Here is a 27,914-nt window from a genome sequence, read left to right as displayed (position 1 = left end):
CTATTCAGTAGGACTATCAGCTGTGTACTGTATCCAGCTCCTGCACAACACAACTGATGGTCCCAACCCCATTTATAGGGCTCTAAATCCCACTTACTAATAAACCTGACAGGTCACACCTGTGAAGTGAAAACCATTTCAGGTGACTACCTCTTGAACCTCACACTTGGCTGCGAACCGCCACAGTGCATGCTGTAGGTCTTGGCTAGAGGGGGCCAGCAGGACCACGTCATCTGCAAAAAGAAGAGACGAAATCCACTGGTCCCCTAACCAGACCCCCTCCGGCCCTTGGCTGTGTCTAGAAATCCTGTCCATCAAAGTTATTAACAGGACCGGTGGTAAAGGGCAGCCCTGCCGGAGTCCAACATGCACCGGGAACAGGTCCGACTTAGTGCCGGCAATGCGGACCAAACTCCTGCGCCACTCGTACAGTGACTGGATGGCCCCTAATAAAGGGCCCCCGATTCCATACTCCTGTAGCACCCCCCACAGGGCATCACGAGGGACACAGTCAAATGCCTTCTCCAGGTTCACAAAACACATGTGAACCGGTTGGGCAAACTCCCATGAACCCTCGAGCACCCTGTAGAGGGTATAGAGCTGGTCCAGTGTTCCACGGCCGGAACGAAAACCACACTGCTCCTCTTGAAGCCGAGGTTCAACTATCGCCAGACTCTCCTCTCCAATACCCTGGCGTACGCCTTATCAGGGAGGCCAAGGAGTGTGAGCTGAGAAGGCACACTCAGAGATAGGTAGGGCTGGATGGTAGGTATATTTTTCCAGCTCAGTTGCAACGAAAGAATACTTGCTTCTCATAGTGCCCAAAAAAGAAGCTTACTTAATTTCAGTGTGCGGTCACATGATGGCCCAACCAGCTGACTCACTTCGTTGTTTGGCAACATAATGATGTACATGTAAAAATACCTATGTGGCTGCGCCTCCATCCATTCATCTTTCAGATAATTTGTATCTTATATATTCCAACGTTTGCCATGCACAATTAGTATAAAGAAACAAACTTCATATAACAGTATAGAAATAAAAATAGCCAAACATCCCTTCTATGTTCACTTGACTAAAATGGCAACTTGCATTGCACATGTGACATGATATTGTACCCACACGTACCTAACAGATAAAGCGTTTAGACCTGAACACATGCAGAATGTTTATGTGCAGAACTAAGTGTGCAATGAAACGTCCGATAGCTATACTTTAAAAAGCGACATAAAATCAAAACGAAGAGGAATTCCAACAATCGTCTAAACCGTCCTATTTGGGAACATCTGGGTTTTTCATGCAGCTACAGTGAAGAAAAAAGGGAGGACTGATTGACATAATTAATTCAGATGAAGTCCTGTGATCGTCTGAAATTAAAAGTACTTAATACAAAACAAACTAAACTTTTAATGGCACAACCCAGCACAAATGAAACACTAAAACGTAGACCATTCTAGTTCATTTCGGAGCAGACTGGGTGGATGGTGACTGTTAAATGACCTAAAAAAATAATCTTTAATATCTCAGAAATCATAGCAGCACAAATTATCATTTTAATGGCACACGTCAGCACAAACAAACCACTAACCGTTCAGCCTATGTGCCTGGATTTTTCATGTAAGTGGGGTGTCAGCTTCACTAAGCTGCCATCTGGTAATTTCTTATATGAGGAGTTAAGCCACACTTTATCACTGCCGCACACCGTCTATGGTTGCACACACCTTTTGCGGTTTCTTATTTGTTGGTGTTTGGCGGCTTATTTTTCCGGTCAGTTGACAGGGTATCGAAACTAGGAATCGAAACTGAAAAATTTGAATAATTCCAGGAGAATTGTAATGTTGAATGGAGTTTGCCAAAAGGCACCTGAAGGACTCTCAGATCATGAGAAACAAAACTCTCTAGACTGATGAGACAAAGATTGAAATCTTTGGTGTGAATACCAGGCATCATGTTTGAAGGAAACCAGGCACCGCTCATCACCAGTCCAATACCATTCCTATAGTGAAGCATGGGGGTGGCAGCATCTATGGGGATGTTTTTCACCGGCAGGGACTGGCACACTCGCCAGGATGAAGGGAAAGATGAATGCAGCAATGTACAGACACATCCTGGATGAAAACCTGATCCAGAGCGTCTTTGACCTAGGACTGGATCGACAGTTCATTTTTCAGCAGGACGACAACCCAAAGCACACAGCCAGGATATCAAAGGATTGACTTCAGAACCACTCTGTGAATGTCCTAGAGTGACTATGCCAAAATCCGGACTTAAATCCTATTAAACATCTCTTGAGAGATCTGAAAATGGCTGTGCACAGAAGTCTTCCATCCAACCTGATGCCAACTGAGATGTACTGCAAAGAAGAATGGGCGAAAGTGCCCAAAGGTAGGTGTGCTAAGCTTGTGGCATCATATTCAAAAAGACTTTTGAGGCTTTAAGTGCTGCTTCAAGGCCTGTTATTGAGAAGTTTATAAATAATGGGTGAGATAAATATTAGAGAGCAGTAAAATTAATCTTCGGAGACTATAGGACTTTTCAGAGCAAACAGTTGCTTTTTTACTTGGGTAGTTAGTAGTCAATTCCAGGAAACTAAATTATTTCAAGGAATTTTTACTAGCTGCATTTATACAACTGAATGATGGTGACTAACTAGCAGAGGGAAAAGGAGGGAGATTAGATAAATAGACCACAACTCTGAACAACTGCAGCAGAGCCCATCCAAAGAGGTCTCCAAAACATTCAATCAGTAGTAGCCATTGGCAGTGTTTTAGTCATTATAACATCCTGTATAACATCCTGTAGTAACACAAAGGTCACTGTATTTTCATAACTCTACAGATTATTTTATTACAAAGGCCAGAAAACAACTGAACATTCTTGTAAAACACACAAAAAACATTAGCTCTCAAATGCTCTACTGGACTGGTCAGAATTCTGGTCAAAACTCAGGAAATTATTTTCATGAGGCCCCGAGTGGCATCGGAAAACAATTGATATGACAAACAAAACCAAAATAAGTTAGCTGTATTGAAAGGAAAAAAGTACAGAAGCTAAACCTAAGACAAAACTGTGGTGAAAGGGTGTGTGTGTGTGTGTGTGTTTCATCTTCCCTATTTGTTTCATCTGCTGCACTCCTTCAGTTCTTCACTAATGGCACTCCCCAGGGGTGGAAGGGATTTCAGAAACCATGCACTGTACAGATCAACTTGACTTTGTTCACACCAGACAATAGACCACTGACACAGAGGCTCACACTGCAATTGTGGTGTGGAGAAAAAAAAACTGATTGAATGGGCAAAGATGTTTTCACAAGAAAGATTATACACCAAGAGTGTTATTTTTTTACCAAGAGTTGTTGGAAAGAAATACCATCAATAAAGTGATTATCAATAGCTGTGTTTTTAATATTTTAATAACTTTATAGCAAGAATGTTGATAGACCTGGAACTCAATGTTTTGTCAATAGCCCCAGAACAAAATGAAACTCTTCAGACGCAAACAGAATTTCCCCCGGGTGATTATTTAAAAAAATATGCATCCCAAGTGTACATATTATCTATCAATGTTTCTTTTGTTATTTTAATGCAGCCTCAAAGGGGGACAATGTCCTGTGTAGTGTTTTTGCAAAGGGTCGCATCAGGAAGGGCATCCGGTGTAAAACTTGTGCCAAACATACCACTCAAGTAAAAAACATGATCTCCATACTGGGTTGTTTGAGGACTGGGTTAACAACAACCACCACTGGTACTGGTGACCAACAGGGTAACTGTGGAAATTCTGCTACTGTTGGTCAGCAAAGAAGAGGAAGACATGTCTGTAGGCAGAGAAGAGGACAGGCAAGAGCCTAGGAATGAAAGTAGGGACTTTGAATGTTGGGACTGTGACAGGAAAAGCTAGAGAGTTGGCTGATATGATGCAGAGGAGAAAGGTGAATACACTGTGTTCAGGAGACCAGGTGGAAATGTAGCAAGGCTAGAAACGTAGGAGCAGGGTTCAAGCTGTTCTACTATGGTGTGAACAAAAAGAGTGTAGGAGTTATCTTGAAGGAGTTTGTCAGGAATGTTCTGGAGGTGAAAAGAGTGTCACAAAGGGTGATGAGTCTGAAGTTAGAAACTTAAGGTGTGACTTTCAATGTTGTTAGTGGTTATGTCCCACAGGTAGGGTTTGAGTTAGAGGAGAAAAGAGAAATTCTGGATTGAGTTAGATGGTCCCTGCTCCTGAGCAGGTCGGGACTACATGTGACGTGAACAGACTGCTGTTCACTGATTGGCCATGGGACCAGGTGAAATGAGAAGATTTTCACTGAGATAGTGCAGGGAAAAGTTAATTAAACGCAAGAATGACTACAATAACATTAAGGACCACAGCAGTCACAGCAGGTCAAATTGACATATAATTTTACTATTCACAAATTATAAACCATGCCTGCAAGGCTGAAAGAAAACAAAAAGGACACATCATCTTTCTGAATTACACGCAGCCAGGGCACCGTATTTAATAACATCCTAAATCAGCTGATCACAGATAAAATCAGCTGTTCAGACGCACACTAAACAATACCACCACGAAACAGCGTGTTTGGTTCAGAAATGTATTGACGGTCCCTTAAGCGAACCACCGTCTGCAGGAGGAGGGAGCAGGCAGAGAGCAGCTGCTCATAATCAGACTGTCAATGTCAGATCAAACGGGAGGAAGACATTGGTGAATCCAGGGAGCACAAATATCCAACCTGACACTAACTTCACCGCAGTCAGATGTCTGCAGTTTTGCTCTTTAAAGTCATAAAGTCCAAAATTGTAGCTTCTTCAGACAAACTTTGGAGCTTCACCAGCCCTGACACCAGTGCCTCTCCTCTCCTTCCCTCTGCTCTTCCCAACCCCCCTCACATCAGAACCCCTAAGCCTTATTTTATAAGTTCTGGCTGGGCTGTGTTCTAGATAATTATCCCAGTGGATAATTTTATACATGAAATAAAACATAAGATATTCTGGCATATACAATAATACAAACATTATTTGTATTTTATTTATTTATGTTTTTATTTTCTATTTATTCATTTTTATCATTCCACGTAGATAACTTTAATGCGACAATGTCACAGAGTAACGTTAATAGCAGAACAGCGCACTACGCTGACAGTTGAAGGCGGAGCTTCAGCTGCCATAGCTCCGGCTGTCAGTGCGTCAATGGAAACACAACTGGTACCATACCGAGCAGAGGGAAACCAAGTAGAGCGGAGCCACGTGGAAAAGGAGCATAATTGACAGGACAACTACAGCTAATGGTTTCAGGGAGACAGGTTGGAGAGTACTTGGTAAGTCTTCTAGAAGGAAGGTAGATGAGGAGACTTGGTGGTGGATAAGGGAGAAAGAGATCTGCTAAGAAGGAGTCACATATTTTTAAATAAACTCAAAGATTGGCGAAAAGCAAAATCACAGAAGTCAGAATGAAGGTCATTTATCATGGCTCTGCAAATTACTAGCAACCAAATTACTCACTCTTTAAGGCACCAAAAATCAAGTTACTCATCCTTTTGTCAGATCATCATCCAAATTATAGCTTTGATAAAACAAGCAGTTTATAAAAATAAGCTAAGTTCTCTAGTCCAGGATAGGGGCAGAGGACAACATTTTTTTGATGTATAGAGATGTGGGCTCAGATGATTCTGAATCAATTAAACTTCAAAAATGAATTATATCAATCCTAATTTATGATTTGATTATAAAGAACCCTAAAGGTGTAACTTGAGGTGCAGCACCTGGACAGTTTATGGTGAACCTATAACATGGTCACAATGGGTTTAAGGATGTTTGGTTTAAAACACTCCCTGGCTAATAAATGGCAAAACATATTTCTATAACCAAGGCATTAACTGTTTGTCTGCTGTTTTGTTTACATTTAATGTTTCCAGCTGTACAGATGAAAAGATAAGGAGAGATAGATTGCAATACGCTGCTGTGGTTACACAAATACCAAGCAAGGATCTAAAAGCACATAATAGATGTTAAAGCGGCTTTTAGTCATTTGCAGTGTAAGAGATGTATTTACTGGCTGTGTTACTGAACATTTACTTTGAACATGTTTTAAGAACATACCCCTAATATGGCCAGGTTTGACTTAGATTCAGACTTTAAAACATTGAAAAAAGATTATTTCTCTTTTCCTGTTTTACACAACCCCCTAAATGCTTTATAAAGGCCTACAGAGAGTTCAGAGACGATAAAATCTTAAAAGATACCTTACATAAAAACTCGAAAAATATACATTTGTTGATAGTATTGGATACAAACTCACCATAACAACAAATTGTGACTTTAGTACAACAGAAGCTTACAGCGAGGCATTACTAGTTACCGTTGCCACACAGACTCCCTGGTAGGGATACATGCCTATCAAATTTATCTCCACAGAGGCACTGAACTGTTCTGTTCAGAGTGGTGGGAGATGGCCTGGGGTTGGCTTTACAAACCAAGGCGACAACTGTCATAAATTACTCCCCTGTGGGTTGGCATGTCAGCCATGCTACTAACATGGGGGAACGACAATGGCTTTGAGAGAACATAGGGCCAAGAGGGAGGTCAGACAAACAGGCAAGCAGTTTAAGGATGTTTTTACATTCGACTGAAATCGGAATTAAACAGCATTTTGGTCATTATGATCTTGTGAAATTATTATATTTTCCTGTTTAGTTCCTGTTTAGTGAAAAATAATTAAAACCTCAATAATTAAAGTATTTCCTGGTAATTGACTTTTAAAACTTATAAACTCTTAAGTCCTCCATTCTACCTCCATCAAGTTTCTTGTTTTTTTTTTGTGTTCACTTAAGGGGGCTATATGAAGCTAGAGAAACCAGAGCCCCTTCATTACTTCACTACACATATCACTTCATTTCCACTAATGCATAAAGTGCACCTCCCTAGGGATCCTCTTTGTCATGAAAAATCTTTTCACGCTTAACCAAACTAGAGAGGCAGAAAAAGAAATAAAAACGCAAATAATTGTATACTAAAGTTGCTGTTTGCCACAAGTAAGGTAATTCAACACCAACTAGCAGTAGTGCCTTCTCAGAATGTTGTGTAGTTTCTAAGAGTGGAACAAACAGAATACCTAAAAAGCAAATAATTTTACAATGAAAGTGACAAGTGTCTGCTTTTTGCAAAGAGTCCCGGGGAGCTAAATGCAAGGAGTACACATTTACACAGCCTCTGTTACTCAAAGCTAACAAAAGAACAGACATTACAGGAGTACCATGATGCTAAATCAATGCCTTTAGCATGGTAGCTACAAACACCTGGACAAGTCTGCCTTTAAAAGGTAGCTGCCGGGGGTGGACTTGGTGGTGGGGGGGTGGGGGGGATGGGGTTGTAGTGGTCATTAGGTTACACCCTGGGTAAAATATTTTCAAAACAAATTATATTAAAACAAGAAGCAACTTGTTTTCAGTTATTTTGCTCCAAAAGCAAACATCCAAAATAAATGGTTAGAGAGATTTTTCTGTGATTAGAGATTCTCCTCTGCCTATAACTTTTCAAAACTGAAAAATAACTCTCTAAAAACATGGAATACAGACATGCAGCAGGCTGAGAACAATATTAAAAACAAAGTCAACCTAGTATTCTATTTCACTTCATGGATTGGGGAGATAGAGCATGCATTCAGTTAATGCATGAGGGACTACATGACTATCCTCAAGTAGTCTTATTACAGACAGATACCAGAGACAAACAAGCTAGCATCAAAACACTACAGCTGGGAATCTGTCTAAAATAAATGGGCTAAAAGCATGTATGGAGTAGATACAGCTCGGAATACAATGAAGAAGCAAGGGTATGAATGACAGAAGGTGAAGCTGTGATATCCACATTGAAAATTAAGTTAAAGACTGCAGCAAGACAGTGGGCTAGGCATGTGCCAGTGTGAGTTTCTCATGGTTTGATACCTGTTGGGCGCAGCCATGGGATTGGACAACCACTAATCTACACACAGTGAACAACAGTGGTAAAAACTCTGAATCCCAGAATGCACAGCATTAACCCATTTTCAAGCAAAGCTCATAGGAAAGAGGAATCACAGCTGGAAACCAGGTGACATCATAGGTCGACAAAACTCTGGTGTGCAGCCCTGTTCGCTCTTTTTCCCGCTGCTCTTCACTAGAGCAGCATCAAGGGTCCAGTGAGCGTGGATGTCTGACTTTACTGGCCGTGTTAGACTACTTCTAAGAGTGCTCTGTTGTCTGTGCATCTGACAACTGTAAACTAGCTGGAATTAAGCCGGATTAGCTAACTAAAATCTTTCCTTCTAAGAAAAAGAATCTGAGTCAGATATTCTCCAAGAAGTTGACAAAGCATTTTTTCTCTGAGAGAAGACGGCATAGTAACTACGTCTCTAGTCCAATAAAAGGCTCGCTTCTAGGCGGCTGAACCAAGAGCCACCGCTCGCCACGTAACTCCTAGTCCTTTGCACCTCCTGTCCTCCTGTTTACTAGAATGGTTCACTTAAGAGGGAGTGTCTGGCCAGAGAAAATTAGTTTAGGATAATACAATCTAAATATTGTTTATTTCATTGTGTTTTGCTTTGTTTGTGGTACGACAAAGCCAAAAGCTAAACTATGTGAGTGCTATCAGGCTAGCCTTGATGCTATAAATTTGTTTTGGGTTGTGCTCTAAAGTTAAGACAAACTTTATTTCAATGATGTGTTTTCCCTTTATTCCCTCTCACTAATCTGCCCTAAAACATGCAAAACTGTCTATGTTAGCTGACAATGCTAAAAGCTCCGCTATTGTTAAACGATAGTCAACATTAACCCCGCTGTGTTCACAACACAGCTCGTTTTGTTCGTTCACGATTGTTATAATGATAGTAATAATGGTAGTTAAAAGGTACATGTGGAACTTAGAAGGATGCCAAATATCTATTTATTCTTTGTTTAGTTTAACCGCTAGTCCTGGAAGTAACGTCATCTTGCCTGATGTCGGGGTGGTCAAATTTATTTCTGTCCCTTCGCCATCTTGTAAAAGGCCATAGCTGTTCCTTGTTGCCATTCTAGGAGTTCATACATTTATTCAAAAACATTCACTATTTAGAATCAATTGTCAAAGAGGTTATTCATTTCTAGTTTGGCAAATTATTCGTGAAATACTATTTTATTGAAATAATGCCTTTTCTACATTTCTAATTTACAATGTGACTAGTTGTGTATACTCATACAATTTGTTGTTCTTAATTAAGTTTAAAAACAAATTTGACCTCATTCCAAAATTCCTAAAAACAAACCCTGGTTCTTAAACAAACATTCACACTAAACTGTGATATCGCTGGATTTTTGCAAGAAAACCTACAGCAGAACCTGGCTAAGTGTGAACGGCCATCTGCCATGACCGACTGGGGGTTTAAGAAAACAAATCAATTGATGATACAACATTTACACCTGCCCCGCCTCCATACATACAATATTTCACTCGATCTGTAAGTAAAGCTAAATCCTTCCTAGCGATCTGAGTTTCTCTGCTAAAGACATGACTCTCATATAGTGCTCTCATTTGAGGTACAAACATTTTACCCAAGTTTAAATCCGTCCCTTTGTTCTGACCTCGTGTATTGAAAGGTTTGGCTGCATAGGAAAAATGAATAAACCTCAATAGAAAAATAGAAAATAATTCTAGCATTGTATTTTCCAAATCTTCCAAAGAATCTTGGAATAAGTACTTTTCTACAATATTAATGACTATTAGGCCCTATTAAAACTGCACAACGATGCTTGAAAACTATGAAAACTGACATTGCTCGTCACTTCTATTGCTGCTCTGGTAACAGATAATTGAACCACAGGTTGGCGTGGGTGGAATGAATGTCACCCAGTTCACAATGCAGTTTATTAATAATGGCATTTTTTATAGTTTGTTTCTTCAGTTTTAAGTCTGTGCTTTCCAAGTTTATTATTGGGGAAAAAAACAAAACAGAAAAAGGTTTTTAGTCACAGAAGAAGAGTTGCTCAGCTCAACATTTTAACTTATCTTTTTATGTTGACTTTTCTGGTCCATAAAGTTGCTTTCTGCAGCGTGTCAACCTCACTCCAGTCCTGTTCGGCACATGCAAGAGTGCGCCTATCCAATTGGACTGGCATCACGGCTGTGGAATGCTGAAGTCCACATTTTTCCCATTCAGCAAGGAAAAACGGTCTTTCAGAACCAATCAGCTAGAAATTTTGCTTTGTTTTTATTTTCAACTGAACTTCCTGGAACCTATTATAGAGCTGTCCGGGATGTATATTTAGCTATGGCAACACAGGGCCTCCTCGCCCATTTGCGCCACTGGTCATGTCACCTCTGATAAACAGAAAAACAACTGGCTATCCCTTTCGTCACCTTAAAGAAAACGAGGCGCTGTGTTTATCGGTGTAAATAACATGCTTGCAAACACAAAAACATTTCTGTAGGCATCAGTGAATACTTTAGGGGCAAAATATTCCAGCTGTAGTTTTCAGTCTCTGAAAAAAGAAATGAGATGCAGAAAACTATTAGCTACAACAAAAAAAAAAAAAACATTATTTCCATTCAATTATCCAGTGGTATTATAAATGTATTCGAATAGCAATGCAATAACTTAACATCTATTTAGCATTATACTATGGACAGTGGAGTTCCTATCAGAACTCCTGGAATTATGTGTAACATTAAGACAAAGGTAAAGCCAAGACCAACACGTCTACAACTGCAGGTGACAAATTATATAATTGAAAACACAGATCAAACTGTAAGATCAGGAATAAGGTTTATTCATCATTAGCAAACTTTATCCTACAAAAGCTTTTTTGTGATAGAGCGGAGTTGTGGAAGTGAAAAATATAGAGCCATCTCTAATTTCTATACTCATTTACTTTCGTATATGTTTTGATACAAAACTCTGATTGGATATCGAGTAACTGCTGATGCATTTTTTGACATGAGCTAGTTAGTTTTATTTGGTAAAAAAGGTCTAATACAATAATTTAATTTCAAAATAAAAGATGTTTACATGTCATACACTCAGCAGGTTTCGGTTTGAAGTATCTTTTTAATTTTACCTACAAGTTTCTTCTCATTGCAATATTAACATTTTTGAGCAGCTCAGCAACAGTCCTCACTTGAATCTGTGGAGGGAGTTAAAATGAGTCTGACAGCAGGCCTTGGCCTCTTTGCACTCGAAATACAGCAGAAAGTATGTTAAAGCTGGTTGGCCATTATAAAAACAGTTTGATCACTGAAATCCCGATTATACTCCTTCTATATAGTTTAATTCAATTTTAAGAGATGCCGGTCTCATTTCCTATTAGAAACAAACTACTTGTTTAAATGAAAATAACTTTAACTTTAAACCTGCCAGTAGCATAAATAATTTTGGGCTTAACTGTACTTGAAAGAAATTCTAAAAACATGGATAGTTTTATTAAATACATTTATTTATTTCCTAAAGGATTTAACATTACACTGCATTTTCACTGATTGCAGTTCTCATCCCCATTTAGGCAAGTGGTTCATTCTACCTTAAAACCTTTAAATTAACTGAGCTTCTGACAATTTTATGGGAGACACAGACTCTTTGGTTATAAAAACGAGTAGGGTACAAAGTAGGGCTGCGCAATATGGGAAAAATGCAGATAATATTTTTCATATCATTCTATATCGATGAATATCATGATATAAAACAAATCATTATAATTGTCAGTCTTTTACGTTCCATGGTACTATTAAGTGACATTTGAAGATCAGAAGGTAATTTTTATTTAAATATTTTATTTTCAGAAGTTGAACATTGTTCAACTTTTGTGGATGAATAAAATCAGACTAAGAATCCATTTTGCTGGCAAGTTTGTGCATACCAACAAGGAATTCACCTGTGGTACACTTTGCTCTCAGTTAATCTTTTTTATTTTTTGCCAATATAAACGGAAATGAAAAATATATTTGGTACCACTTAACAATAAGGCTCCCCTTGTAGATTGCTAATAGTTTGCAGATCATTAATAAGTGTTTATAATGCAGTGATTATGTAGAATATATTATATGCTACAAAATATGTTTGCAAATTGTGTTTACAAGGTAATAATATGTGTATGTGTATACAGTACAGACTAAAAGTTTGGACACACCTTCTCATTCAAAGAGTTGTCTTTATTAATATGAATATTGTAGCTTCACACTGAAGGCATCAAAACTATGAATTAACACATGTGGAATTATATACTGAACAACAAAGTGTGAAACAACTGAAAATATGTCTTATATTCTAGGTTCTTCAAAGTAGCCACCTTTTGCTTTGATTACTGCACACTCTTGGCATTCTGTTGATGAAGTTCAAGAGGTAGTCACCTGAAATGGTTTTCCAACAGTCTTGAAGGAGTTCCCAGAGATGCTTAGCACTTGTTGGCCCTTTTGCCTTCACTCTGCGGTCCAGCTCACCCCAAACCATCTCGATTGGGTTCAGGTCTGGTGACTGTGGAGGCCAGGTCATCTGGCGCAGCACCCCATCACTCTCCTTCTTGGTCAAATAGCCCTTACACAACCTGGAGGTGTGTTTGGGGTCATTGTCCTGTTGAAAAATAAATGATGGTCCAACTAAATGCAAACCGGATGGAATAGCATGCCGCTGCAAGATGCTGTGGTAGCCATGCTGGTTTAGTATGCCTTCAATTTTGAATAAATCCCCAACAGTGTCACCAGCAAAGCACCTCCACACCATCACACCTCCTCCTCCATGCTTCACGGTGGGAACCAGGCATGTAGAGTCCATCCGTTCACCTCTTCTGCGCCACACAAAGACACGGTGGTTGGAACCAAAGATCTCAAACTTGGACTCATCAGACCAAAGCACAGATTTCCACTGGTCTAATGTCCATTCTTTGTGTTCTTTAGCCCAAACACGTCTCTTATGCTTGTTGCCTGTCCTCAGCAGTGGTTTCCTAGCAGCTATTTTACCATGAAGGCCTGATTCACACAGTTTCCTCTTAACAGTTGTTCTAGAGATGTGTCTGCTGCTAGAACTCTGTGTGGCACTGACCTATTCTCTAATCTGAGCTGCTGTTAACCTGCAATTTCTGAGGCTGGTGACTCGGATGAAGTTATCGTCCGCAGCAGAGGTGACTCTTGGTCTTCCTTTCCTGGGGCGGTCTTCATGTGTGCCAGTTTCTTTGTAGCGCTTGATTGTTTTTGCGACTGCACTTGGGGACTCTTTCAAAGTTTTCCCAATTGTTCGGACTGACTGACCTTCATTTCTTAAAGTAATGATGGCCACTCTTTTTTCTTTACTTAGCTGCTTTTTACTTGCCATAATACAAATTCTAACAGTCTATTCAGTAGAACAATCAGCTGTGTACTACCATTTCAGGTGATTACCTCTTGAAGCTCATCAACTGAATGCCAAGCGTGTGCGGAGCAGTAATCAAAGCAAAAGGTGGCTACTTTGAAGAACCTAGAATATAAGACATATTTTCAGTTGTTTCACACTTTTTTGTTCAGTATATAGTTCCACATGTATTAATTCATAGTTTTGATGCCTTCAGTGTGAAGCTACAATATTCATAGTCATGAAAATAAAGAAAACTCTTTGAATGAGAAGGTGTGTCCAAACTTTTGGTCTGTACTGTATATACACACACATACAGGGGTTGGACAATAAAACTGAAACACCTGGTTTTAGACCACAATAATTTATTAGTATGGTGTAGGGCCTCCTTGTGTGGCCAATACAGCGTCAATTTGTCTTGGGAATGACATATACAAGTCCTGCACAGTGGTCAGAGGGATTTTAAGCCATTCTTCTTGCAGGATAGTGGCCAGGTCACTACGTGATACTGGTGGAGGAAAACGTTTCCTGACTCGCTCCTCCAAAACACCCCAAAGTGGCTCAATAATATTTAGATCTGGTGACTGTGCAAGCCATAGGAGATGTTCAATTTCACTTTCATGTTCATCAAACCAATCTTTCACCAGTCTTGCTGTGTGTATTGGTGCATTGTCATCCTGATACATGGCACTGCCTTCAGGATACAATGTTTGAACCATTGGATGCACATAGTCCTCAAGAATGGTTCGGTGGTCCTTGGCAGAGACGCGCCCATCTAGCACAAGTATTGGGCCTAGGGAATGCCATGATATGGCAGCCCAAACCATCACTGATCACACCCATGCTTCACTCTGGGCATGCAACAGTCTGGGTGGTACGCTTCTTTGGGGCTTCTCCACACCGTAACTCTCCCGGATGTTGGGAAAACAGTAAAGGTGGACTGATCAGAGAACAATACATGTTTCACATTGTTCACAGCCCAAGATTTGCACTCCTTGCACCATTGAAACCGACGTTTGGCATTGGCATGAGTGACCAAAGGATTGGCTATAGCAGCCCGGCCGTGTATATTGACCCTGTGGAGCTCCCGACGGACAGTTCTGGTGGAAACAGGAGAGTTGAGATGCACATTTAATTCTGCCGTGATTTGGGCAGCCGTGGTTTTATGTTTTTTGGAGACAATCCGGGTTAGCACCCACACATCCCTTTCAGACAGCTTCCTCTTGCATCCACAGTTAATCCTGTTGGATGTGGTTCGTCCTTCTTGGTGGTATGCTGACATTATCCTGGATACTGTGGCTCTTGATACATCACAAAGACTTGCTGTCTTGGTCACAGATGCGCCAACAAGATGTGCATCAAGAATGTGTCCTCTTTTGAACTCTGGTATGTCACCCATAATAATGTGTGCATTTCAATATTTTGAGCAAAACTGTGCTCTTACCCTGCTAATTGAACCTTCACACTCTGCTCTTACTGGTGCAATGTGCAATCAATGAAGACTGGCTACCAGGCTGGTCCAATTTAGCCACGAAACCTCCCACACTAAAATGACAGGTGTTTCAGTTTCATTGTCCAACCCCTGCCACAAAGACAGTTTCTTCCCCCAGGCTGTTTCTCTGATGAACATTCAATGTTGCAAATGCACCTTTTCTATTAGGTATGTGTATATTGTACATTGTAAATTGTAAATTTGTATATTCTGTAATGCAGAATATTGCATTGTACATTGTATATTGTACATTGTAAATTGTAAATTTGTATATTCTGTAATGCAAAAACAGAACAAAAGAGCAAAGTGTACTGGAGTCAAATTCCTTGTTTGTATGCACGAACTTGGCAGTAAAGCTGATTCTGATTCTGTATATATCCATATATATACACACACATATAGACGTGCACACACATAAATACATATATGCACACACTGTGACTGTAAAGATTTTTATTCTGCATGCTCTAGTGTGTGGCACTGGTTCAGGTGGTAAACCAGATTGGTGGTAATGCCCCGACTTTTCGGAACGTGCTCTCAACATAATTTGTAGTGCCCGCTACTTTGTTGTTGTTTTTTTTGTCCGACTTTAAATTGCCAAAATACATCGACAAAACTAAACTCCTCAAACCCTCACTGTCAGTGATGTCGTTCGCTGTGTGTTGCATCTTATCTTGTTTCAGGGCACTCAGTTTTCTCTTATTTTTCCAATGATGTCCTACCTGTTACCTGAAGTAAGAGGCTACAGCTGCACAAACATTAGCCGTTAGCAAGTCTGACTGCTACTGTGCCGTCTTTGTGTGGCTCTATTCCAGCCACATGACTAGTCCAGCGCGGAGCAACTCTTATTATCATTGGCTATTTATCTCATCTGTATATTGAATGTCTATATTGAGTCTTTCTCATATGTCTATTGGGGAAAAATTATATCCAGACATTCAATCATTTTATCGCCCAGGTCTAGTACAAAGTGAAAAAGAAAGTTACAAAAAGATAAAACTGCTGAATTCTGGAATGGCATAGAGGTAAATTGACCAGAACATGCTGCCGACATTCAGAACTAAACAATGACTGATCACACTTGATTACTTGCTACTTAGTTCTGTTTCAGTTCTTGTTAATAACTTTAGGTTTATCCCCTCAAACTTATTTTCACAGCCGCTTTATGCAAGGAATTAAACATCACTGTTCTGTTCCATATATAATGGCAACTGTACCCACCTAACAGAAGCTTGTGCACACTGCTAACCCTTGACAGGTAAGTTGTTGAATTGTGTGTTGTTCTTATTGTTTGTAAACTCAATTCACCCACATTTTATAAATTTTGTCACATTTGGCAATTGACTGGTGCCAACTTCCACCCCTGCATCACAGCAGTAAGGTTCATGGCACCTCTACCATAAAATTACTGATCCATTTAACAATCCAACATATCAGACAGTATATGTGGGAAATTTCACTCACTGCTGCAATTTATTGTTATAGGTGGAAGATATTTTCTTCCTAGCTCAACAAAAGAAAAAAAAAAAAAGACCCATGTCACTCTCCTTTTAAATCCCCAGGTTTTTTAGACTTGGGCGTTGTTTCGATTTATCATATGACTAACATAAGATGTGCAGTCCACGTTTAGTATCTCTGAGGATCTAAGCTACAGATCAGCTGCGGTGCAATGCTTTACTAATTGGATATGCGTATTACAATGTCTGTGGTCACAGTACCCTTATGGGGCATGAAATAACAAGCAGCTGTGTGTGTCAGGAGACTGTGTCTGTCTGTGTGTGTGTGTGTGTGTGTGTGTGTGTGTGTGTGTGTGTGTTGGGGATAATAGGTGCTGGGAGGTTTATTAACCCAGTCTATCAGGGCTGAGTGGGATTCACACTGAGACACTGAAGGCTTAAGGATGGGAGTGCTACAAAAGCAAGACAATTCCTCTCCGAAATACTAATATGGGGCCTTATTTTCAACCACAACACCACTAAACCTCTTCCCTAAAACCACAGCAGGGACCTTCGAACCAGGACTGTCTGCTGATGAGCAGATGCTTTCATTTGACCAGCTTTGCTGTTCAGCTGAGGACATTTTAAAACAGCAGCCTCCATTGCTTAGTGTTGACTTTCTATATACCCACAGAAGTGTGATGTCACAAGCTGCTGCTGTAGTCCCGATTCGTCTCTTGTTAGCAAAACTAACTGATTGCTGTTTTAAAGTAGAGGGTGGAACCTAAAGAATCTAAGAGCTAAATGAGCTTGACACCACCTTTAGTTTTTCTCAGATTAAACTATGTGGGGTATTTAGTTTTTCATGTCTGCAGGCTGCAACAATGCTTAAAAGTTCACATTTTCATGAAATGCATCACAAATACAAACTGTAATAAGTCTACAGTCTAACTTACCCAGCTTTAAGGTCCAACAAATCTATTGTTCTTATCAAGTTACACCAATGGTTTATAAGGCTTGACAGAGACTATTAGATGGGGTCACCATCCCTTTCACAATGAAAAAAGTCCTTTGATCCCTCAAAATATTGGAACTCCAACAACATGCCACAAGTAAAAAGAAAATTACACCAACAACCTTAAATTAGAGCCCTGTCAAACTTCCCATGCATTTTACAAACATGAGCATGAAATCAAACCATATAATAGCAAATTTTTGACATATTTAGCAAACAACCAATAGAAAACTTGTGTTTTATATAAGAGTAAAGAATTAAACAGTATTTTTGAAGATCCAGAACTGTCACAACATTAACCTAACAGCAAAGCAGCTCCATATGAGAAAAAAAGGTCATGAGTTAATGCTGAGTAGGTTTCCCATGCCATGAATGATTTTTTAAGGTAAAACACCAAAAATATACACAGACATATATTCTTGATGATGTCAATGAAACTCAAATGGCCTACTCCTCCCAGTGTGTTACTTTTAGAGGCACCCTAATTTACACAGTGAAAATCTACACCTGTCACCTTTAGAAATTGTCAATACCAACTGGATGGTCAATCTTGAAAATGCTTTTTAGCCAGTCAGTATGTCATCACATGCCAACCATGAGCCTGTTTTAGAGCTGACCACAATGGAAGAGTTGCTACAGCATCCAAGGGTGCTGAAACATTCCAAGCTCATCTAAAAGCCTACTGTTTTATTTATCTCCACAGGGAGTAATTAAAGCAACACTACACTGAGAGACATAAAGCATGTATGTAGTTTATTTATACAACACTTTTCTCAAAAAGAAAAAAGACTGCAGATGTATTTAGATGCAACCTTTCCAATAAAACATGTTGTTAAAACTGAATCAATGAGTATTTTTTTCCAGTAGCTGGATAAACTACTCTTTCTGGGGTCTATGTTTGCAATAAAGTAGAACCACATTAACAGTGATTAGTTACCTCTGCCATTTAGTCTGTCTGTTTGCAAAATATCTAAAAATTTATTAACGGATTTTGATGAAATTTTCGGTAAACTTGTCATGTAGGACAAGGAACAGATAATAAGATTTGGTGGGGATCCGGAGCACCATCTCGATCAAGGAATTTTTTTGAAGGATTATTTATCTTTGCCAGACCATGGTGGGACAACCTGTAACTCCTACCTAGTTCCTCACCTTGTTAGCAGCTGACATGGAGTGGCCTTGGCGGAGGTCTGCGATTTGTGATTAAGTAATTGCAATTAATCTCACTTATATTAAATACAAGTAATGTACAATGAGGATGCATGATATATCTATATAACATCGGTATCAGCCATGTGGTATTTGTTTGGGCATGTGAAAGTGACAGTGATGCAGTGCAGGACTGTGGGGCGTTTAATTGAAGCAGAGAAGCAATGTCAGCTAGGTGAACTTTTGTTTTAATGGTGTGTTTAATGGGCAGGTAAATACATATAATATTGGTTAGCAGCTTTAACAGCATCCCAATTGTACATAATACACAATGTATTTTAGTTTCAATTTTGGTTTATTGATTGAATCAATCAAAAATTTATTATTATGATTTACAGCAATTTCTATCTCGATTTAGTAAAAACTGGAATGTTGTGGCTTTACCTTCATTAGGTAAAGCATAGCAATGCTTAAATGTTAGGCATCTGTGGTAAGAATCATCTGTAAAGTTTACTCTACAGGAAGTGTGCCACGTACATTTTCCCCTCTTATTCAGTCATGTTTAACCACATAATCCAGCCATTAAATGGCAGGCTGCAGCTCTTGGCTCTCGTCGCTTGTTCCCATCTTCCCACCTACCGGCAAAACACATGTCGAAGGGAGAGGGGCTCGCAGATTATTTGTTGCATTCACTTGAATTCCAAGATCAGATTTTTACAAATTTAATACTAGTTAGGATAACATATGGGTTTACATTCCACAGCACAATTAAATGTGTTAATTTTAAGTTGTGTAACGCGTTATATTTCAACAACTACTTTATTCATCACTTGTCATGTCGTTCACCAACATTGTCGCATATTGCATGTTTTCCTAATATGGTCAGCATATGGTTTAATTGCATATTTTGTGATCACTGAATGCTCGTGCCATCTACAGGTCCTTCTCAAAATATTAGCATATTGTGATAAAGTTCATTATTTTCCATAATGTTATGATGAAAATTTAACATTCATATATTTTAGATTCATTGCACACTAACTGAAATATTTCAGGTCTTTTATTGTCTTAATACGTATGATTTTGGCATACAGCTCATGAAAACCCAAAATTCCTATCTCACAAAATTAGCATATCATTAAAAGGGTCTCTAAACGAGCTATGAACCTAATCATCTGAATCAACGAGTTAACTCTAAACACCTGCAAAAGATTCCTGAGGCCTTTAAAACTCCCAGCCTGGTTCATCACTCAAAACACCAATCATGGGTAAGACTGCCGACCTGACTGCTGTCCAGAAGGCCACTGTTGACACCCTCAAGCAAGAGGGTAAGACACAGAAAGAAATTTCTGAACGAATAGGCTGTTCCCAGAGTGCTGTATCAAGGCACCTCAGTGGGAAGTCTGTGGGAAGGAAAACGTGTGGCAGAAAACGCTGCACAACGAGAAGAGGTGACCGGACCCTGAGGAAGATTGTGGCCGATTTCAGACCTTGGGGGACCTGTGGAAGCAGTGGACTGAGTCTGGAGTAGAAACATCCAGAGCCACCGTGCACAGGCGTGTGCAGGAAATGGGCTACAGGTGCCGCATTCCCCAGGTCAAGCCACTTTTGAACCAGAAACAGCGGCAGAAGCGCCTGACCTGGGCTACAGAGAAGCAGCACTGGACTGTTGCTCAGTGGTCCAAAGTACTTTTTTCGGATGAAAGCAAATTCTGCATGTCATTCGGAAATCAAGGTGCCAGAGTCTGGAGGAAGACTGGGGAGAAGGAAATGCCAAAATGCCAGAAGTCCAGTGTCAAGTACCCACAGTCAGTGATGGTCTGGGGTGCCGTGTCAGCTGGTGGTGTTGGTCCACTGTGTTTTATCAAGGGCAGGGTCAATGCAGCTAGCTATCAGGAGATTTTGGAGCACTTCATGCACTTCATCTGCTGAAAAGCTTTATGGAGATGAAGATTTCATTTTTCAGCACGACCTGGCACCTGCTCACAGTGCCAAAACCACTGGTAAATGGTTTACTGACCATGGTATCACTGTGCTCAATTGGCCTGCCAACTCTCCTGACCTGAACCCCATAGAGAATCTGTGGGATATTGTGAAGAAAACGTTGAGAGACTCAAGACCCAACACTCTGGATGAGCTAAAGGCCGCTATCGAAGCATCCTGGGCCTCCATAAGACCTCAGCAGTGCCACAGGCTGATTGCCTCCATGCCACGCCGCATTGAAGCAGTCATTTCTGCAAAAGGATTCCCGACCAAGTATTGAGTGCATAACTGTACATGATTATTTGAAGGTTGACGTTTTTTGTATTAAAAACACTTGTCTTTTATTGGTCGGATGAAATATGCTAATTTTGTGAGATAGGAATTTTGGGTTTTCATGAGCTGTATGCCAAAATCATCCGTAATAAGACAATAAAAGACCTGAAATATTTCAGTTAGTGTGCAATGAATCTAAAATATATGAATGTTAAATTTTCATCATGACATTATGGAAAATAATGAACTTTATCACAATATGCTAATATTTTGAGAAGGACCTGTATTTATTGATTTTACTTAAAGATGTATGTTTCACCCAACAATATATTGTATTAGCTGTAAATTTCTGTGAATGAATCTAGTTCTGAGAAATTCAAAGCTGTGACAAAACTCAATGTGTTGGTGTAAAAGCAGAACATTTGTTCCATGTACAATGACTACCCCAGGGTAGCCTCCACCTATTCTCCTTGTGGTTTTTGGCTCAGAGGGTCAGTGTGTTGTGTTCATGTTTGTCCATGCTTCTTGTCAGCACATCCAAATCCCCTGTGGTACCTTCAAACCTCTCTTGCATCAAACCTCTAAGCTCTCTCAGCACTTGAAACCAACCCCGTCCCGCCCAGCCCCCAACTGAATACACACCCCAACCAGGATGATTAATAGCCCTCTGCTTCGGACTCTCCATCCACTCAGCACATTGTGAGAGCATCTGAAACAGGACAACACTTGCATCCCCTCTTCACACTGGACTTAAGCCCTGCCTGTCAGTCCCCGGTTAGAAACCTGTTAACTGACGAGATTTATAGCTACTGACTAGCACTAGGTGGCACTCAGTGTGAAGTGAGGAACAACTGCTTGGCCAAATGCTGTAAAATACCTGCCTCATACATGCATCACCAATCATTACTCACCACTACACACTGATGCAGCTCGGCTTTTCTGAAACTGTGGCTTTAATTGAAAAGCTATATAGATGTGAGGATTGATGAGAGATAAAAATCTCTGCATCGTTTGTAAAATAAAATTTTGCCTCTTGTGTAACTCACACAGTACAGGGTTTGATTGGAAACTGAAGTCCCGGCCCATCAAAAGCAAGAACACACTGAGATCTATTGCTTTCTTAATTATAAAAGCCATTCTTACAAGATGGCTCATTTTAGTGAGATGCCCTAATTAACACTTGCAAAATAAAGTAGGTGCATTGGTAAAACTTCAAAAAAGATTTTTGTGACTCCCTTATTAAATGTGGTATAATGGGAAACATTACTGGAAAACACGTTCATCGTGGAATGAAAAACACTGTCATATAAAAATAAAATAAAATAAATTATTAAATGCCAGTTTCTTTAAGAAAATAAACTTTAGTTTCTCTTGGTCCTACTGATTTGTTTGCTGTTCAGTCTCACTATCTTCTATATTTTCAAATTATAATTTGATAAGATTTCAAAAGTTATTTTGCTACAGTCCAACTGCACCCAAGACCAATAAAACTGTTCCCCAAGCACAGCTAAAAAAAGAAACTTTATATGCATACACTGTAAATAAGCTACATTCTGCAACTGAGATAATGAAAAACTTTAATCATAAAATTACAAAACAAAACTACACTGTATTTTTTTACTCATACAATGAAAGTATTCCTTTGGTCAAATATGCCCACTAAAGTATTTCTTAATAGACATTCATGAGAAAACTGCCAGCTTGGTTTGATTGTCATTTATGTCCTTTAAATAACATTGACATCAGGAATGAGAATCTAACACGTGATCTCCTGCTCAAAGCTGGGAGAGAGAGCTCTCAAAGCAGACATGCCAAGCGTTACGATGAGACCGATTCTCCCTTCTCAGAATGGCATCAAGAGTAAACAATTTGAATAAGTGGCTAAGCAACATGAATTATGGTTCTTTCTCCACAGCATTGGCCAGCTGCCTCGTCCTACTCCAATTGGTAGTGATATACGTGCAAAGATCAGGTGGCATGGAGGAGGACGCAAGGGAATGACAGGGTAAAGGAATGGGTGGACAGCTACAACCAGATGCCAAGTGCTTGGCCGAAACCCCCTGGGGTCTGCCAGTCCCAGTCTGACCACAGCTGTGGATTGACACAATACAAAAATACATACACTTGACCTTGACATGAAACAAATAAAAACAGCATGTGCGCAATATCTCTTCAGGACTGACAGTCATGGTAAAATCTATGAAAATGAATGGTCTCCCATCTTCGAATTAGATATTATCAAACAAGAAAAAATTTTAACAGCACTGAAAGAAAATAAATGGGTGCTGAAACACCGACCTAAATTATTAAACGTGTATTATTTTTTGCAATAATTAAGTTCTATGACCAAACAGATGTTCACTGAGATCTGCTTGGGATAGTAGAAAAATAGATAGAGAGTAGAAAAAAATATAATAAGTCAGCTGCAGGTAATAAAATCATAGTCCTCAATGTTTGCAGAACAGCTCTACTTCCAGACCCTCTGTTATCTGCCTCTGGTGAAGCACTAGTGACTCAAGTCAATTAGAGGTGTACTTGTAAATTTTGCTGCTTTCAGGTAAAAAAAAACAAAGGAAGCTGTCAGTCAAAACGCCACTCTGACTATGTGTCTAGGGGGCTGCAAAGTCCTCTAAATCTGTATCTTTATGAATAAAAATGAAGGGATTTAGGTGGAGACCATTTTTTCTGCAGATGTGTCAAAATCTGACCTTTGTGGTAGCAGAGGGGGTTGACTAGAAAGAAGAATGAAAGACAAGATCTGAAAATTTGAACCGATAAGGCTCAGTGGCTTCTGTATAAAGACATGAAACTGGGGGGAAAAGGAAAGAAAGGAGATGAATTACTGCAAAGCAGGTCAACACACCATTCTCTGAACTATAGTACAAAAGAAAAAATAAAGAGGCGGCTCGTGGCATACCATACACAGAGGGCCATTAGTCGCTGATCCAGCCAAACTTGGTACCTTTGCTACATCTTTCTCCCTCTTGCCAGTTTTGTGTACTATCTGATTACTGTGAATAAAGGCCACAAAATCCTAAACAAATATTTTTTAAAGTTTAAAAAAAAGACCCAAACACTCTTCAGGTCAAAAACAATATTTCACATGTTAAAACAAAATGTATTTAGCAGACCCACGGGCACGTTATCAGCTTTGGAAATGGTTTATTGAGTCATATTCCACAGACAAAAGGCATGGTAGTTATAACAGAGGTCATACAAAGTTATTATCTTTCTAACACTTTTGGCATTAGAAGCTCAAACAGATCACAAAATAAAATGAAGAATTTACACCATATATTTCATGCTTTTTTCTACATGTGGACAAACGTTTAAAAAAAATCTTTTAACTCAACTATGACCTGTACACATGGACTACTTGAGTAGGGCAGTAAAAACTAAGTTTTGTAGAATACTTGACCCTCAGAGCTAGCCCTGACTTTGTCCAGTCATAAACTTATCTCAACATGAAACCAATCAAATTAATTACATTATAAACCAAATTTTTCATAGTCTGGCAACAGTCCTTGATGCTGAGTAGGAAACAGCCACTGCAGAGGATTCCAAAACTCTGACCATTAGCATCTTACAACACTGTGTCAGGTGTGGACATTTATTGCAGTGAGACTTTATCCAACAAGCTGAATATTTTAACGTGAAATGTGAATTCAGGAATCATTCATGATTTGCCAGGTATTTCAATTCAAATTCAAAAATACTTTATTAGGGAAATGAAATGCTGCAGCTCATATCATAAAGGTTTTTTCAAAAGGCCGTTGTAGATGCTGATGGCTGTGGGCAGGAAGGATCTCCTGTAGCGGTCTGTCTTACAGCAGATCTGAAGAAGCCTCTGACTGAAGACACTCTGTTGTTGTACGATAGTCTCATGAAGTCTCATGCAAGGTTTTGAACAAACTCTTATGTTGCCCTCCCAGTAATGTGCATTAGCAGGTATCCACAAATCCTGAACATCTCAGGTCAGTGTGTTCCTGTTTGTGCGGCTGAGTCAGGACCATTTCTCGTATTTCGCTATCAAAGTGAGGACCATTTGTTGTAAAGTGGGGACATTTTCATGGTCCTCACTTGCTGTTTTGCTAGGGGTGAGGTTTAGGACTAAGCCGTGAATTGACTTAAGGTAAGGCTTAGTGTGTGTGTGGAAGCAGAACTCAGCCGCGAGTAATAAAGGGAGCAGAAAATCATAGTCCATGTAGAGGCAGAATTGACAGTGTTATAAAAATAAATAACTAAATGTGAATAATTATTAACTTGACCTTCTAGAGGTTGAGGGGGGCAATAAAGGGGTGGGTCGTTCCCCTCCATATCAGGGGAAACACAACTGTATACCTACATGTTGCTAAAAAAAATTTTTTCGGAACTGTAATTTTTGTCACAAATATACCCGTGTGGTGAATTACAGATAGACTAGGCTTACAACAGAGAGCTTTTAAATCCCTGTTTAGGGTGCCAGTCCAATACATCTCAAAGCTACTGCCCTTAGACAGTTTTTCTTCAACTTTCTTGTCCTTATTGCAAAAATCACCATACTAAATTTTTCATTCAAGCTGGACACTTAGCTATCACTCCTTTTCAACTTGGGTGGATATTGTGGTATGCACTGTTGGTCAAATTTGGAGTTCCATGCAAAATATCCTAACTCATCCTTCATCTGTGATCTCTGCTGCCTTACCCACAGTTTGTTTTTGGTTATGTTTTTGTTTTGTACATATTTCTCTACTTTCGACATGGAAATAAATATATCTAATGATGTGCAAACCTAAACATATTCAAAAGCAAAACTATCAAAAATACATTTCATATATTGTAGAAAGGGTGAACTTCATGAAATTGATTGTCCGGCTGATGGAGTAAGAAGGAGCTGAGGCTTTATAACACATGGTATATGACTGCCCCTTTTTCAACTGTGCTGCCATTGTTCGAGAGATGAGAAAACCCCTTATATTTTCCAGGAGGTTGAGGCAAACTTTTTTCCTGCTTTGAGAAAAAAGGGACAATATTTCTTTTCCCAGAACAATTTATCTCCCTTCTTGACAAGACTCCCTGCTATATTTACCCAACTAAAATTGCAGATGATATACTTCCAGCTGCAACACCCTCTGCCTCCATAGCACATGGTCCTGTCAATCAGAGATTTCAACAGAGCAGAAGTGCCAGTAAACTGCTCACAGAGATGGGGTAAGTTATAGAGAAAATGTAAAAAATAAAAATAACAGCAGAAAAAAAGACACCTTGCAAGGACTGCTTCATATTTCTTTTGCTGGCAGTCTTTTTGTCGTTGGAGATCTATTATATAATGAATGGAATTCAAAGCTTTCATCATGCGGGCAGCTGGGCCATTCCCGTGCCTAACAGCAACAGCAACACACAGCCAATGAACAGTTCCTAGCAAAACATAACTGCATGTCTGCATGAAAAAACACTTCCAGAGACCTATTATACTGTCACAAGACTGATCAACTAAACAAACAGCTCAGCTCTGATTAGTACAGATATCAGCTTTACTGCAGTTATCCAATCTCTATTTGTCTCCAAATACGACTTGTGAAACCTTTTAAAGGAATGAAAGTTCTGTGAAGGCACGAGATTGAGCAAGGAATAAGACCCTCGAGGCATCCATGACAGACTTTTTCAAATTAAGTGAAAGAAAATAGCTTCCATTCTGGTGAAATAAGACAGTGGTATTTAGAGCAAGGAGAGTTTTTTGGGCTTTGACAAAAAGAAAAAGGTTTGGATAGAGAGAAGGACAAAAAGGAGGACAGGGAATGAAGAGGGTTAACTTTGTGTGGTGAATTCCTTCTCAGCCAGCAGTGCCTGTCCATCTTAGAGAGCAAGAGGCATTCCCAAGAGGAAGCCTAAAGCTGCAGGACCCTACTTTTTATGAAACTCCATGTGTTACAGTGCTTTGGGAGCTGCCAGAACTTTCATTGCCAAGGCATGCAGGACTGCCCTAAGGTCCAGCTTGGGCAGAGGAAACATTTTCAAACAACAATACTAGACACATAGGAATGCATTACTGCACCAAGATTCTGGGATTAGACTGGAGACAACAAGATTTAGTTCCTTCTTATATTTCTAAATCTTAACTAGTTTATATTGTCTGATTATTAGGTATGTTCTTTCAGCGCATGTGGATATTTTACAATCATTAACAAAAGTTCCTAATGTGCAGTATGTCTAACCACGCAGAAAGCCATATTTATAAATATTTACCAGATGAGAGTTGGCCAAGGTAAGGGGTATCCAACTCCTGTCTTCAGAGGCTACAGTCCTGCAACTTCTAGCTGTATTCCTGCTCCAACAAAACTGAATCAAAGGGCTGAATTACCTCCTTAACATGTCAAGAAGCTCTACAGAGGCCTGGAAATTAGCCATTCATTTGATCCATGTATGTTAAAACAGGGATGTATCCAAAAAATGCAGAACAGCAGTTCTCAAAGATAGGAGCTGCCAATGTAGCAAATACAAGCCAATGACTACCAAACAAATCCACTACATATTTGACGCTGCTGTGCTTTATAGTAAACAGTTAACATGGATAGTCACCAACATCTTTTTCGAGACAAAGACACCGGTGGAAGGGAACAGGCAACATTATTTGGTTAACAATTAATAATCACAGGATAATAATGATACATTTTAAATGACATTGTTTGCACTGAGAGCATTTCTGTTGTTGGTTTGTTTTTTTAAGCTGTTTGGACCATTTTTCTGCTCCTGGCTCTGTAAGAGTAGACATACATGCCGATCTGGTTTGAAAATGTGATTCAGTAGCTCTAAGCTGTGCTGGTCTTTTTAGCTTCATGGTTTCACTACTTTCACTACAAAGTAGCCTGCTTTCTTATATGCACGTTTATTTATACACCAATATTTGTGTATGTGACACTCTAGGCAGCATGCTGTGATAGATTCATAGCCAACAAAACTTTGACTAGATACATTTTTGGAATAATTCTTATAACAAATGACAATAAATGTCACAAATATGCCTATAACGCCCATTAAACCTTTGCTCTTCTCTTGCATCAATGAGCCTCAACCTCGTCTTTGTTTCATCAAGGTTCCTGCCTTGGGCAACTTTCTGACCACTGTAAAATAGAACATCAGAGCTGCAGTTTTGGAAATGCTCGGCTGCAGTCGTCTAGCCTTCAATACAGCTCTTAGTCAAAATTCAGTCATCCATCCATCCATTTTCTTCCGCTTATCCGAGGTCGGGTCGCAGGGGCAACAGCCT

The 27,914-nt window shown here is 39.6% G+C and overlaps 1 protein-coding gene across 1 annotated transcript in view; it reads right to left on the bottom strand.

Moving 5' to 3' along the window:
- Positions 1 to 27,914, bottom strand: part of gbf1 (golgi brefeldin A resistant guanine nucleotide exchange factor 1) — a 118,542-nt gene that overhangs the window by 72,773 nt on the left and 17,855 nt on the right. The window lies entirely within an intron of this gene.

This window comes from Girardinichthys multiradiatus, chromosome 22, assembly GCF_021462225.1.
Source record: "Girardinichthys multiradiatus isolate DD_20200921_A chromosome 22, DD_fGirMul_XY1, whole genome shotgun sequence".
Taxonomy (NCBI): domain Eukaryota; kingdom Metazoa; phylum Chordata; class Actinopteri; order Cyprinodontiformes; family Goodeidae; genus Girardinichthys; species Girardinichthys multiradiatus.
The sequence above is the reverse complement of the archived record's forward strand: the minus strand, read 5'-3'. Positions and strand labels throughout refer to the sequence as shown.